Here is a 16,177-nt window from a genome sequence, read left to right on the forward strand (position 1 = left end):
GCTGAGGCTAGGGCAGTATGCCTGGGGATATCAGCATCCTCCCTCTTAGCAGCACTACCGGTATCTCTGCCAGCTGCACCTCCGCAGAAACACTATATCACTGTGATTTTCTTCCACAAACACATCACTTTCTTGGGACAGGCTCTCCAAGCACTGGTGAACATCTATAAATCCCACTTTCCCATCCGTCTTCGCTTTTCCCTGGCTGCTGCAATGGCCAGTTGTAAAAGGGACTAGGCCTGGGCCAGGCCAGGACCTCTCCTGGACCTCCTTCCCAGGAGGCCCCATCCCTTTCTGGAGAGGCCTCCATGAAACACTGGTACTCTGTCTTGCCTCTGGAAATCAAAAGCTCAGCAGCACACCTGCTCACACCACTGCTGAACTTTGGGGGTCATTCCGAGTTGTTCGCTAGCTGCCGTTGTTCGCAGAGCAGCGATCAGGCTCAAAATCGGCATTTCTGCGCATGCATATGCACCGTACTGCGCACGCGCAACGTACGGGTACAGAGGCCTTTGTGGTTTTGCACAGGTTCTAGCGAAGTTTTAATTCGCACTGGCGGCCGCAAGAAGATTGACAGGAAGGGGCGTTTCTGGGTGTCAACTGACCATTTTCAGGGAGTACTTAGAAAAACGCAGGCGTGCCAGGGAAAACGCAGGCGTGGCTGGGCGAACGCTGGGTGGGTGTGTGACATCAAAAGCCAACCCTCCAACATTAGAATCAACGCACACGAAGAGTAAGTCCAGGGCTGGTCTTGTTTTGCACAAAATATTTTTGCAGGCGCTCTGCTGCACAGGCGTTCGCACTTCTGCAAAGCGAAAATACACTCCCCGGTGGGCGGCGACAATGCGTTTGCACGGCTGCTAAAAACTGCTAGCGAGCGATCAACTCAGAATGACCACCTTTGTGTCTGGAACAAACCAAATTGTCATGCAATTGGAGCAAATATGTTTATATTTCTCTTACGTCCTAGAGGATGCTGGGGACTCCAAAAGGACCATGGGGTATAGACGGGATCCGCAGGAGCTTGGGCACACTGAAAAGACTTAAACAGGGTGTGAACTGGCTCCTCCCTCTATGCCCCTCCTCCAGACCTCAGTTAGACTCTGTGCCCAGGAGTGACTGGACACTCACTAGGGGAGCTCTCCTGAGTTTCTCTAGAAAAGACTTTTGTTAGGTTTTTTATTTTCAGGGAGACCTGCTGGCTACAGGCTCCCTGCAGCGTGGGAGTGAGGGGAGAGAAGTCAGACCTACTTCTACTTAGTTAAGGGCTCTGCTTCTCAGGCTACTGGACACCATTAGCTCCAGAGGGTTCGATCACTTGGTGCGCCTAGCTGCTTGTTCCCGGAGCCGCGCCGTCACCCCCCTCACAGAAGCCAGAAGACAGAAGCCGGGTGAGTATGAGAAGAACAGAAGACTTCAGGACGGCAGAAGACTTCAGTAACCAGGTACAGCGCAGCGGTAATGCTGCGCTCCGTGCTCCCACACACTATCACCAAAGGCACTCACAGGGTGGAGGGCGCCGGGGGGGGGGGGGGGGCAGCATGTTACTGAGGTCCGGGAGCCGGCAGAAGCCTTTTCGGTGCCTCGGCACCGTTTCTCAGACCCCCGCCGGCATTTTCAAAGTTTAAAATTTGGCGGGCTGAAGCGCGCCGGGAAGGGGCGGGGCTTAGCAGCGCGGCTCACAGCGCCACTTTCTCCTCCACACGCGGCTGAAGGAGACGTTGGCCCGGGACCTCCACAGCTCCTCTCAAAGTAACGGGGAGCTAGTGGGGGGGGCGCAGTTTGTAGTGATGAGCACCGGAAATTTTTCGGGTTTTGTGTTTTGGTTTTGGGTTCGGTTCCGCGGCCGTGTTTTGGGTTCGAACGCGTTTTGGCAAAACCTCACCGAATTTTTTTTGTCGGATTCGGGTGTGTTTTGGATTCGGGTGTTTTTTTCAAAAAACCCTAAAAAACAGCTTAAATCATCGAATTTGGGGGTCATTTTGATCCCAAAGTATTAAGAACCTCAATAACCATAATTTCCACTCATTTTCAGTCTATTCTGAAAACCTCACACCTCACAATATTATTTTTAGTCCTAAAATTTGCACCGAGGTCGCTGGATGGCTAAGCTAAGCGACCCAAGTGGCCGACACAAACACCTGGCCCATCTAGGAGTGGCACTGCAGTGTCACGCAGGATGGCCCTTCCAAAAAACACTCCCCAAACAGCACATGACGCAAAGAAAAAAAGAGGCGCAATGAGGTAGCTGTGTGAGTAAGCTAAGCGACCCTAGTGGCCGACACAAACACCTGGCCCATCTAGGAGTGGCACTGCAGTGTCACGCAGGATGGCCCTTCCAAAAAACACTCCCCAAACAGCACATGACGCAAAGAAAAAAAGAGGCGCAATGAGGTAGCTGTGTGAGTAAGCTAAGCGACCCTAGTGGCCGACACAAACACCTGGCCCATCTAGGAGTGGCACTGCAGTGTCACGCAGGATGGCCCTTCCAAAAAACACTCCCCAAACAGCAGCACATGACGCAAAGAAAAAAAGAGGCGCAATGAGGTAGCTGTGTGAGTAAGCTAAGCGACCCTAGTGGCTGACACAAACACCTGGCCCATCTAGGAGTGGCACTGCAGTGTCACGCAGGATGGCTCTTCCAAAAAACACTCCCCAAACAGCACATGACGCAAAGAAAAAAAGAGGCGCAATGAGGTAGCTGTGTGAGTAAGCTAAGCGACCCTAGTGGCCGACACAAACACCTGGCCCATCTAGGAGTGGCACTGCAGTGTCACGCAGGATGGCCCTTCCAAAAAACACCCCCCAAACAGCACATGACGCAAAGAAAAAAAGAGGCGCAATGAGGTAGCTGTGTGAGTAAGCTAAGCGACCCTAGTGGCCGACACAAACACCTGGCCCATCTAGGAGTGGCACTGCAGTGTCACGCAGGATGGCCCTTCCAAAAAACACCCCCCAAACAGCACATGACGCAAAGAAAAATGAAAGAAAAAAGAGGTGCAAGATGGAATTGTCCTTGGGCCCTCCCACCCACCCTTATGTTGTATAAACAGGACATGCACACTTTAACCAACCCATCATTTCAGTGACAGGGTCTGCCACACGACTGTGACTGAAATGACGGGTTGGTTTGGATCCCCACCAAAAAAGAAGCAATTAATCTCTCCTTGCACAAACTGGCTCTACAGAGGCAAGATGTCCACCTCATCATCATCCTCCGATATATCACCGTGTACATCCCCCTCCTCACAGATTATCAATTCGTCCCCACTGGAATCCACCATCTCAGCTCCCTGTGTACTTTGTGGAGGCAATTGCTGCTGGTCAATGTCTCCACGGAGGAATTGATTATAATTCATTTTAATGAACATCATCTTCTCCACATTTTCTGGATGTAACCTCGTACGCCGATTGCTGACAAGGTGAGCGGCGGCACTAAACACTCTTTCGGAGTACACACTTGTGGGAGGGCAACTTAGGTAGAATAAAGCCAGTTTGTGCAAGGGCCTCCAAATTGCCTCTTTTTCCTGCCAGTATAAGTACGGACTGTCTGACGTGCCTACTTGGATGCGGTCACTCATATAATCCTCCACCATTCTTTCAATGGGGAGAGAATCATATGCAGTGACAGTAGACGACATGTCCGTAATCGTTGTCAGGTCCTTCAGTCCGGACCAGATGTCAGCATCAGCAGTCGCTCCAGACTGCCCTGCATCACCGCCAGCGGGTGGGCTCGGAATTCTGAGCCTTTTCCTCGCACCCCCAGTTGCGGGAGAATGTGAAGGAGGAGATGTTGACAGGTCGCGTTCCGCTTGACTTGACAATTTTCTCACCAGCAGTTCTTTGAACCCCTGCAGACTTGTGTCTGCCGGACAGAGAGATCCAAGGTAGGTTTTAAATCTAGGATCGAGCACGGTGGCCAAAATGTAGTGCTCTGATTTCAACAGATTGACCACCCGTGAATCCTTGTTAAGCGAATTAAGGGCTCCATCCACAAGTCCCACATGCCTAGCGGAATCGCTCTGTGTTAGCTCCTCCTTCAATGTCTCCAGCTTCTTCTGCAAAAGCCTGATGAGGGGAATGACCTGACTCAGGCTGGCAGTGTCTGAACTGACTTCACATGTGGCAAGTTCAAAAGGTTGCAGTACCTTGCACAACGTTGAAATCATTCTCCACTGCGCTTGAGACAGGTGCATTCCACCTCCTATATCGTGGTCAGTTGTATAGGCTTGAATGGCCTTTTGCTGCTCCTCCAACCTCTGAAGCATATAGAGGGTTGAATTCCACCTCGTTACCACTTCTTGCTTCAGATGATAGCAGGGCAGGTTCAGGCGTTTTTGGTGGTGCTCCAGTCTTCTGTACGTGGTGCCTGTACGCCGAAAGTGTCCCGCAATTCTTCTGGCCACCGACAGCATCTCTTGCACGCCCCTCTCGTTTTTTAAATAATTCTGCACCACCAAATTCAAGGTATGTGCAAAACATGGGACGTGCTGGAATTTGCCCATATTTAATGCACACACAATATTGCTGGCGTTGTCCGATGCCACAAATCCACAGGAGAGTCCAATTGGGGTAAGCCATTCTGCGATGATCTTCCTCAGTTGCCGTAAGAGGTTTTTAGCTGTGTGCGTATTCTGGAAAGCGGTGATACAAAGCGTAGCCTGCCTAGGAAAGAGTTGGCGTTTGCGAGATGCTGCTACTGGTGCCGCCGCTGCTGTTCTTGCGGCGGTAGTCCATACATCTACCCAGTGGGCTGTCACAGTCATATAGTCCTGAGCCTGCCCTGCTCCACTTGTCCACATGTCCGTGGTTAAGTGGACATTGGGTACAACTGCATTTTTTAGGACACTGGTGAGTCTTTTTCTGAGGTCTGTGTACATTTTCGGTATCGCCTGCCTAGAGAAATGGAACCTAGATGGTATTTGGTACCGGGGACACAGTACCTCCAACAAGTCTCTAGTTGCCTCTGCAGTAATGATGGATACCGGAACCACGTTTCTCACCGCCCAGGATGCCAAGGCCTCAGTTATCCGCTTTGCAGCAGGATGACTGCTGTGATATTTCATCTTCCTCGCAAAGGACTGTTGGACAGTCAATTGCTTGGTGGAAGTAGTAAAAGTGGTCTTACGAGTACGACTTCCCCTCTGGGATGACCATCGACTCCCAGCAGCAACAACAGCAGCGCCAGCAGCAGTAGGCGTTACACGCAAGGATGTATCGGAGGAATCCCAGGCAGGAGAGGACTCGTCAGAATTGCCAGTGACATGGCCTGCAGGACTATTGGCATTCCTGGGGAAGGAGGAAATTGACACTGAGGGAGTTGGTGGGGTGGTTTGCGTGAGCTTGGTTACAAGAGGAAGGGATTTACTGGTCAGTGGACTGCTTCCGCTGTCGCCCAAAGTTTTTGAACTTGTCACTGACTTATGATGAATGCGCTGCAGGTGACGTATAAGGGAGGATGTTCCGAGGTGGTTAACGTCCTTACCCCTACTTATTACAGCTTGACAAATGCAACACACGGCTTGACAAATGTTGTCTGCATTTCTGTTGAAATACTTCCACACCGAAGAGCTGATTTTTTTGGTATTTTCACCAGGCATGTCAATGGCCCTATTCCTCCCACGGACAACAGGTGTCTCCCCGGGTGCCTGACTTAAACAAACCACCTCACCATCAGAATCCTCCTGGTCAATTTCCTCCCCAGCGCCAGCAACACCCATATCCTCCTCATCCTGGTGTACTTCAACACTGACATCTTCAATGTGACTATCAGGAACTGGACTGCGGGTGCTCCTTCCAGCACTTGCAGGGGGCGTGCAAATGGTGGAAGGCGCATGCTCTTCACGTCCAGTGTTGGGAAGGTCAGGCATCGCAAACGACACAATTGGACTCTCCTTGTGGATTTGTGATTTCGAAGAACGCACAGTTCTTTGCTGTGCTTTTGCCAGCTTGAGTCTTTTCATTTTTCTAGCGAGAGGCTGAGTGCTTCCATCCTCATGTGAAGCTGAACCACTAGCCATGAACATAGGCCAGGGCCTCAGCCGTTCCTTGCCACTCCGTGTGGTAAATGGCATATTGGCAAGTTTACGCTTCTCCTCTGACAATTTTATTTTAGATTTTTGAGTCCTTTTTTTACTGATATTTGGTGTTTTGGATTCTACATGCTCTGTACTATGACATTGGGCATCGGCCTTGGCAGACGACGTTGCTGGCATTTCATCGTCTCGGCCATGACTAGTGGCAGCAGCTTCAGCACGAGGTGGAAGTCGATCTTGATCTTTCCCTATTTTTGGAACCTCAACATTTTTGTTCTCCATATTTTAATAGGCACAACTAAAAGGCACCTCAGGTAAACAATGGAGATGGATGGATACTAGTATACTTATGGATGGACGAGCGACTGCCGACACAGAGGTAGCTACAGCCGTGGACTACCGTACTGCGTCTGCTGCTTATATAGACTGGATGATAATGATATAAAAAATATATATATATATCACTACTGCAGCCGGACAGGTATATATTATATAATGACGGACCTGCTGGACACTGTCAGCAGCACTGCAGACTCCTAAAGTAAGCTACTAGTAGTATCAAGAAGATAGAAAAAAAAAAAAACACCACAGGTAGGTGGTATACAATTATGGATGGACGAGCGACTGCCGACACAGAGGTAGCTACAGCCGTGGACTACCGTACTGCGTCTGCTGCTAATATAGACTGGATGATAATGATATAAAAAATATATATATATATATCACTACTGCAGCCGGACAGGTATATATTATATAATGACGGACCTGCTGGACACTGTCAGCAGCACTGCAGACTCCTAAAGTAAGCTACTAGTAGTATCAAGAAGATAGAAAAAAAAAACACCACAGGTAGGTGGTATACAATTATGGATGGACGAGCGACTGCCGACACAGAGGTAGCTACAGCCGTGGACTACCGTACTGCGTCTGCTGCTAATATAGACTGGATGATAATGATATAAAAAATATATATATATATCACTACTGCAGCCGGACAGGTATATATTATATAATGACGGACCTGCTGGACACTGTCAGCAGCACTGCAGACTCCTAAAGTAAGCTACTAGTAGTATCAAGAAGATAGAAAAAAAAAAAAACACCACAGGTAGGTGGTATACAATTATGGATGGACGAGCGACTGCCGACACAGAGGTAGCTACAGCCGTGGACTACCGTACTGCGTCTGCTGCTAATATAGACTGGATGATAATGATATAAAAAATATATATATATATCACTACTGCAGCCGGACAGGTATATATTATATAATGACGGACCTGCTGGACACTGTCAGCAGCACTGCAGACTCCTAAAGTAAGCTACTAGTAGTATCAAGAAGATAGAAAAAAAAAACACCACAGGTAGGTGGTATACAATTATGGATGGACGAGCGACTGCCGACACAGAGGTAGCTACAGCCGTGGACTACCGTACTGCGTCTGCTGCTAATATAGACTGGATGATAATGATATAAAAAATATATATATATATCACTACTGCAGCCGGACAGGTATATATTATATAATGACGGACCTGCTGGACACTGTCAGCAGCACTGCAGACTCCTAAAGTAAGCTACTAGTAGTATCAAGAAGATAGAAAAAAAAAAAACACCACAGGTAGGTGGTATACAATTATGGATGGACGAGCGACTGCCGACACAGAGGTAGCTACAGCCGTGGACTACCGTACTGCGTCTGCTGCTAATATAGACTGGATGATAATGATATAAAAAAATATATATATATATCACTACTGCAGCCGGACAGGTATATATTATATAATGACGGACCTGCTGGACACTGTCAGCAGCACTGCAGACTCCTAAAGTAAGCTACTAGTAGTATCAAGAAGATAGAAAAAAAAAAAACACCACAGGTAGGTGGTATACAATTATGGATGGACGAGCGACTGCCGACACAGAGGTAGCTACAGCCGTGGACTACCGTACTGTGTCTGCTGCTAATATAGACTGGATGATAATGATATAAAAAAAATATATATATATCACTACTGCAGCCAGACATGTATATATTATATAATTAATGACGGACCTGCTGGACACTGTCAGCAGAATGCGTTTATAGAATAAAAACACCACACGACGAGTGTTTAACTTTTTCAGGCAGACAATCACAATATACTGGTGGTCAGACAGTGGTCACTGGTCAGTCACACTGGCAGTGGCACTCTGGCAGCAAAAGTGTGCACTGTTAAATAATATGTACTCCTGCTACTGCTCCCCAGTCTCCCCCACAATTAAGCTGTGTGAGCACTGAGCACTCAGCACAGTCAGATATACATAGATGATGCAGCACACTGAGGCTGAGCACAGATATGGTATACTGTTACTGTGTCACTGTGTATCGTTTTTTTTCAGGCAGAGAACGGATTATATTAAATAATAATATAATAAAAAAACTGCACTGGTGGTCACTGGTCAGTCACTAGTAAACTCTGCACTCTCTGAGTACTCCTAAGCTCCAGTAAATCAAGTGTCTCACTCTCACTCTCTCTCTTCTAATCTAAATGGAGAGGACGCCAGCCACGTCCTCTCCCTATGAATCTCAATGCACGTGTGAAAATGCGGCGACGCGCGGCTCCTTATATAGAATCCGAGTCTCGCGATAGAATCCGAGCCTCGCGAGAATCCGACAGCGGGATGATGACGTTCGGGCGCGCTCGGGTTAGCCGAGCAAGGCGGGAAGATCCGAGTCTGCCTCGGATCCGTGTAAAAAAGCTGAAGTTCGGGGGGGTTCGGATTCCGAGGAACCGAACCCGCTCATCACTAGCAGTTTGTGGTGTATTTTATTATAATTTAAGCAGCGCTGGTCACATATATCCCTTGACGGGATATTTGGGCGCTGGGGTGTGAGCTGGCATACTCCCTCTGTGTCCTCTATCTGGGCTTCATTGTGGGCCTGTCCCCTAGCTGAGACATTCTGTGTGTGTCCGTGTGTCGATAATAGAGATGAGCGCCGGAAATTTTTCGGGTTTTGTGTTTTGGTTTTGGGTTCGGTTCCGCGGCCGTGTTTTGGGTTCGACCGCGTTTTGGCAAAACCTCACCGAATTTTTTTTGTCGGATTCGGGTGTGTTTTGGATTCGGGTGTTTTTTTCAAAAAACCCTAAAAAACAGCTTAAATCATAGAATTTGGGGGTAATTTTGATCCCAAAGTATTATTAACCTCAAAAAACATAATTTACACTCATTTTCAGCCTATTCTGAACACATCACACCTCACAATATTATTTTTAGTCCTAAAATTTGCACCGAGGTCGCTGTGTGAGTAAGATAAGCGACCCTAGTGGCCGACACAAACACCGGGCCCATCTAGGAGTGGCACTGCAGTGTCACGCAGGATGTCCCTTCCAAAAAACCCTCCCCAAACAGCACATGACGCAAAGAAAAAAAGAGGCGCAATGAGGTAGCTGTGTGAGTAAGATTAGCGACCCTAGTGGCCGACACAAACACCGGGCCCATCTAGGAGTGGCACTGCAGTGTCACGCAGGATGTCCCTTCCAAAAAACCCTCCCCAAACAGCACATGACGCAAAGAAAAAAAGAGGCGCAATGAGGTAGCTGACTGTGTGAGAAAGATAAGCGACCCTAGTGGCCGACACAAACACCGGGCCCATCTAGGAGTGTCACTGCAGTGTCACGCAGGATGGCCCTTCCAAAAAACCCTCCCCAAACAGCACATGACGCAAAGAAAAAAAGAGGCGCAATGAGGTAGCTGACTGTGTGAGTAAGATTAGCGACCCTAGTGGCCGACACAAACACCGGGCACATCTAGGAGTGGCACTGCAGTGTCACGCAGGATGTCCCTTCCAAAAAACCCTCCCCAAACAGCACATGACGCAAAGAAAAAAAGAGGCGCAATGAGGTAGCTGTGTGAGTAAGATTAGCGACCCTAGTGGCCGACACAAACACCGGGCCCATCTAGGAGTGGCACTGCAGTGTCACGCAGGATGTCCCTTCCAAAAAACCCTCCCCAATCAGCACATGATGCAAAGAAAAAGAAAAGAAAAAAGAGGTGCAAGATGGAATTATCCTTGGGCCCTCCCACCCACCCTTATGTTGTATAAACAAAACAGGACATGCACACTTTAACCAACCCATCATTTCAGTGACAGGGTCTGCCACACGACTGTGACTGATATGACGGGTTGGTTTGGACCCCCCCCAAAAAAGAAGCAATTAATCTCTCCTTGCACAAACTGGCTCTACAGAGGCAAGATGTCCACCTCATCTTCACCCTCCGATATATCACCGTGTACATCCCCCTCCTCACAGATTATCAATTCGTCCCCACTGGAATCCACCATCTCAGCTCCCTGTGTACTTTGTGGAGGCAATTGCTGCTGGTCAATGTCTCCGCGGAGGAATTGATTATAATTCATTTTAATGAACATCATCTTCTCCACATTTTCTGGATGTAACCTCGTACGCCGATTGCTGACAAGGTGAGCGGCGGCACTAAACACTCTTTCGGAGTACACACTTGTGGGAGGGCAACTTAGGTAGAATAAAGCCAGTTTGTGCAAGGGCCTCCAAATTGCCTCTTTTTCCTGCCAGTATAAGTACGGACTGTGTGACGTGCCTACTTGGATGCGGTCACTCATATAATCCTCCACCATTCTATCAATGTTGAGAGAATCATATGCAGTGACAGTAGACGACATGTCCGTAATCGTTGTCAGGTCCTTCAGTCCGGACCAGATGTCAGCATCAGCAGTCGCTCCAGACTGCCCTGCATCACCGCCAGCGGGTGGGCTCGGAATTCTGAGCCTTTTCCTCGCACCCCCAGTTGCGGGAGAATGTGAAGGAGGAGATGTTGACAGGTCGCGTTCCGCTTGACTTGACAATTTTGTCACCAGCAGGTCTTTCAACCCCAGCAGACCTGTGTCTGCCGGAAAGAGAGATCCAAGGTAGGCTTTAAATCTAGGATCGAGCACGGTGGCCAAAATGTAGTGCTCTGATTTCAACAGATTGACCACCCGTGAATCCTTGTTAAGCGAATTAAGGGCTGCATCCACAAGTCCCACATGCCTAGCGGAATCGCTCCGTGTTAGCTCCTTCTTCAATGCCTCCAGCTTCTTCTGCAAAAGCCTGATGAGGGGAATGACCTGACTCAGGCTGGCAGTGTCTGAACTGACTTCACGTGTGGCAAGTTCAAAGGGCATCAGAACCTTGCACAACGTTGAAATCATTCTCCACTGCACTTGAGACAGGTGCATTCCACCTACTATATCGTGCTCAATTGTATAGGCTTGAATGGCCTTTTGCTGCTCCTCCAACCTCTGAAGCATATAGAGGGTTGAATTCCACCTCGTTACCACTTCTTGCTTCAGATGATGGCAGGGCAGGTTCAGTAGTTTTTGGTGGTGCTCCAGTTTTCTGTACGTGGTGCCTGTACGCCGAAAGTGTCCCGCAATTCTTCTGGCCACCGACAGCATCTCTTGCACGCCCCTGTCGTTTTTTAAAAAATTCTGCACCACCAAATTCAAGGTATGTGCAAAACATGGGACGTGCTGGAATTGGCCCAGATTTAATGCACACACAATATTGCTGGCGTTGTCCGATGCCACAAATCCACAGGAGAGTCCAATTGGGGTAAGCCATTCCGCGATGATCTTCCTCAGTTGCCGTAAGAGGTTTTCAGCTGTGTGCGTATTCTGGAAAGCGGTGATACAAAGCGTAGCCTGCCTAGGAAAGAGTTGGCGTTTGCGAGATGCTGCTACTGGTGCCGCCGCTGCTGTTCTTGCGGCGGGAGTCCATACATCTACCCAGTGGGCTGTCACAGTCATATAGTCCTGACCCTGCCCTGCTCCACTTGTCCACATGTCCGTGGTTAAGTGGACATTGGGTACAGCTGCATTTTTTAGGACACTGGTGACTCTTTTTCTGAGGTCTGTGTACATTTTCGGTATCGCCTGCCTAGAGAAATGGAACCTAGATGGTATTTGGTACCGGGGACACAGTACCTCCAACAAGTCTCTAGTTGGCTCTGCAGTAATGATGGATACCGGAACCACGTTTCTCACCACCCAGGATGCCAAGGCCTCAGTTATCCGCTTTGCAGTAGGATGACTGCTGTGATATTTCATCTTCCTCGCAAAGGACTGTTGAACAGTCAATTGCTTACTGGAAGTAGTACAAGTGGGCTTACGACTTCCCCTCTGGGATGACCATCGACTCCCAGCGGCAACAACAGCAGCGCCAGCAGCAGTAGGCGTTACACGCAAGGATGCATCGGAGGAATCCCAGGCAGGAGAGGACTCGTCAGACTTGCCAGTGACATGGCCTGCAGGACTATTGGCATTCCTGGGGAAGGAGGAAATTGACACTGAGGGAGTTGGTGGGGTGGTTTGCGTGAGCTTGGTTACAAGAGGAAGGGATTTACTGGTCAGTGGACTGCTTCCGCTGTCACCCAAAGTTTTTGAACTTGTCACTGACTTATTATGAATGCGCTGCAGGTGACGTATAAGGGAGGATGTTCCGAGGTGGTTAACGTCCTTACCCCTACTTATTACAGCTTGACAAAGGGAACACACGGCTTGACACCTGTTGTCCGCATTTCTGGTGAAATACCTCCACACCGAAGAGCTGATTTTTTTGGTATTTTCACCTGGCATGTCAACGGCCATATTCCTCCCACGGACAACAGGTGTCTCCCCGGGTGCCTGACTTAAACAAACCACCTCACCATCAGAATCCTCCTGGTCAATTTCCTCCCCAGCGCCAGCAACACCCATATCCTCCTCATCCTGGTGTACTTCAACACTGACATCTTCAATCTGACTATCAGGAACTGGACTGCGGGTGCTCCTTCCAGCACTTGCAGGGGGCGTGCAAATGGTGGAAGGCGCATGCTCTTCACGTCCAGTGTTGGGAAGGTCAGGCATCGCAAACGACACAATTGGACTCTCCTTGTGGATTTGGGATTTCAAAGAACGCACAGTTCTTTGCGGTGCTTTTGCCAGCTTTAGTCTTTTCAGTTTTCTAGCGAGAGGCTGAGTGCTTCCATCCTCATGTGAAGCTGAACCACTAGCCATGAACATAGGCCAGGGCCTCAGCCGTTCCTTGCCACTCCGTGTGGTAAATGGCATATTGGCAAGTTTACGCTTCTCCTCCGACAATTTTATTTTAGGTTTTGGAGTCCTTTTTTTTCTGATATTTGGTGTTTTGGATTTGACATGCTCTGTACTATGACATTGGGCATCGGCCTTGGCAGACGACGTTGCTGGCATTTCATCGTCTCGGCCATGACTAGTGGCAGCAGCTTCAGCACGAGGTGGAAGTGGATCTTGATCTTTCCCTAATTTTGGAACCTCAACTTTTTTGTTCTCCATATTTTATAGGCAGAACTAAAAGGCACCTCAGGTAAACAATGGAGATGGATGGATTGGATACTAGTATACAATTATGGACGGACTGCCACGGTTAGGTGGTATAAAAAAACCACGGTTAGGTGGTATATATTATAATAATAATACAATTATGGATGGACGGACTGCCTGCCGACTGCCGACACAGAGGTAGCCACAGCCGTGAACTACCGCACTGTACACTGGTTGATAAAGAGATAGTAGTATACTCGTAACAACTAGTATGACACTATGACGACGGTATAAAGAATGGAAAAAAAACCACGGTTAGGTGGTATATATTATAATAATAATACAATTATGGATGGACGGACTGCCTGCCGACTGCCGACACAGAGGTAGCCACAGCCGTGAACTACCGCACTGTACACTGGTTGATAAAGAGATAGTAGTATACTCGTAACAACTAGTATGACACTATGACGACGGTATAAAGAATGGAAAAAAAACCACGGTTAGGTGGTATATATTATAATAATAATACAATTATGGATGGACGGACTGCCTGCCGACTGCCGACACAGAGGTAGCCACAGCCGTGAACTACCGCACTGTACACTGGTTGATAAAGAGATAGTAGTATACTCGTAACAACTAGTATGACACTATGACGACGGTATAAAGAATGAAAAAAAAACCACGGTTAGGTGGTATATATTATAATAATAATACAATTATGGATGGACGGACTGCCTGCCGACTGCCGACACAGAGGTAGCCACAGCCGTGAACTACCGCACTGTACACTGGTTGATAAAGAGATAGTAGTATACTCGTAACAACTAGTATGACACTATGACGGTATAAAGAATGAAAAAAAAACCACGGTTAGGTGGTATATATTATAATAATAATACAATTATGGATGGACGGACTGCCTGCCGACTGCCGACACAGAGGTAGCCACAGCCGTGAACTACCGCACTGTACACTGGTTGATAAAGAGATAGTAGTATACTCGTAACAACTAGTATGACACTATGACGGTATAAAGAATGAAAAAAAAAACACGGTTAGGTGGTATATATTATAATAATAATACAATTATGGATGGACGGACTGCCTGCCGACTGCCGACACAGAGGTAGCCACAGCCGTGAACTACCGCACTGTACACTGGTTGATAAAGAGATAGTAGTATACTCGTAACAACTAGTATGACACTATGACGACGGTATAAAGAAAGAAAAAAAAATACCACGGTTAGGTGGTATATATTGTAATACAATTATGGATGGACGGACTGCCTGCCGAGTTCCGACTGCCGACACAGAGGTAGCCACAGCCGTGAACTACCGCACTGTACTGTGTCTGCTGCTAATATAGACTGGTTGATAAAGAGATAGTATACAATACATACAACAATATACTACTATACTGGTGGTCAGGCACTGGTCACCACTAGTCACATTGGCAGTGGCACTCCTGCAGCAAAAGTGTGCACTGTTTAATTTTAAATTAATATAATATTATGTACTCCTGGGGGCTCCTGCTATAACAACCTGCAGTGCTCCCCAGTCTCCCCCACAATTATTATAAGCTTTGCCTTTTATACATTGATGTGCAGCACACTGGGCTGAGCTGAGTGCACACAGACTGAGTCACACTGTGTGACTGGCTGCTGCTGTGTATCGTTTTTTTTCAGGCAGAGAACGGATATAGCAGAGAACGGATATATTAAAATAAATAAAAGTTAACTAACAACAACTGCACTGGTCACTGTGGTAAACTCTGTCTGACTCTGCACAATCTCTCTCTCTCTTCTAATCTAATTTCTAATGGAGAGGACGCCAGCCACGTCCTCTCCCTATCAATCTCAATGCACGTGTGAAAATGGCGGCGACGCGCGGCTCCTTATATAGAATCCGAGTCTCGCGAGAATCCGACAGCGTCATGATGACGTTCGGGCGCGCTCGGGTTAACCGAGCAAGGCGGGAGGATCCGAGTCTGCTCGGACCCGTGAAAAAAACATGAAGTTCGTGCGGGTTCGGTTTCAGAGAAACCGAACCCGCTCATCTCTAGTCGATAATACATGTCCGCATGTCTGAGGCTGAATGTTATTCACCGGAGGAGGTTATTGGGGGAGCGGATGCGGGTCTAGATTTGGGCCTGTCGGCGAAGCCGACACCTGATTTACTCACATTGATAAGTACAATTAATACGAATGTAGCTTCTTTATCAAAGAGGTTGGATAAGTCTGAGTCACAGACACAGGTGTGGAAAAAGTCCATGGAGGAGGTTTTGTCTCAGGTGCACTGCAGACCCCATCGGGGTCGCAAAAGCGGCCATTTACTCAAGTGGTAGATACTGATACCGACACGGACTCTGATTCCGAGGTCGATTTCACTGAGGCTGCTTTACATCCACGATTAGTTAAGAGTATTCAATACATGATTGTGGCTATAAAAGATGTTTTACGCATTTCTGATGAACCTGCGGTACAGGAAACAAGGATTTGCTTGTTCAAGGGAAAAAAACCTGAGGTGAAGTCCCCCCCCCCCCCTCTCATGAAATGAATACTCTTTGTGAAAAGGCTTGGGAGTCGCCGGACAAGAGGTGGCAGATTCCCAAGAGGATTTACATGGCGTATCCTTTCCCCTCCGATGACAGGGAAAAATGGGAGTCGTCTCCAAATGTTGACAAAGCTCTATCTCGTTTGTCTAAGAAAGTGGCGCTTCCGTCTCCTGACACAGCAGCTCTCAAGGATCCGGCGGATCGCAAGCTGGAGACGTCTCTGAAGTCTATTTTCGC

Source organism: Pseudophryne corroboree, chromosome 4 (assembly GCF_028390025.1).
Source record: "Pseudophryne corroboree isolate aPseCor3 chromosome 4, aPseCor3.hap2, whole genome shotgun sequence".
Taxonomy (NCBI): Eukaryota; Metazoa; Chordata; class Amphibia; order Anura; family Myobatrachidae; genus Pseudophryne; species Pseudophryne corroboree.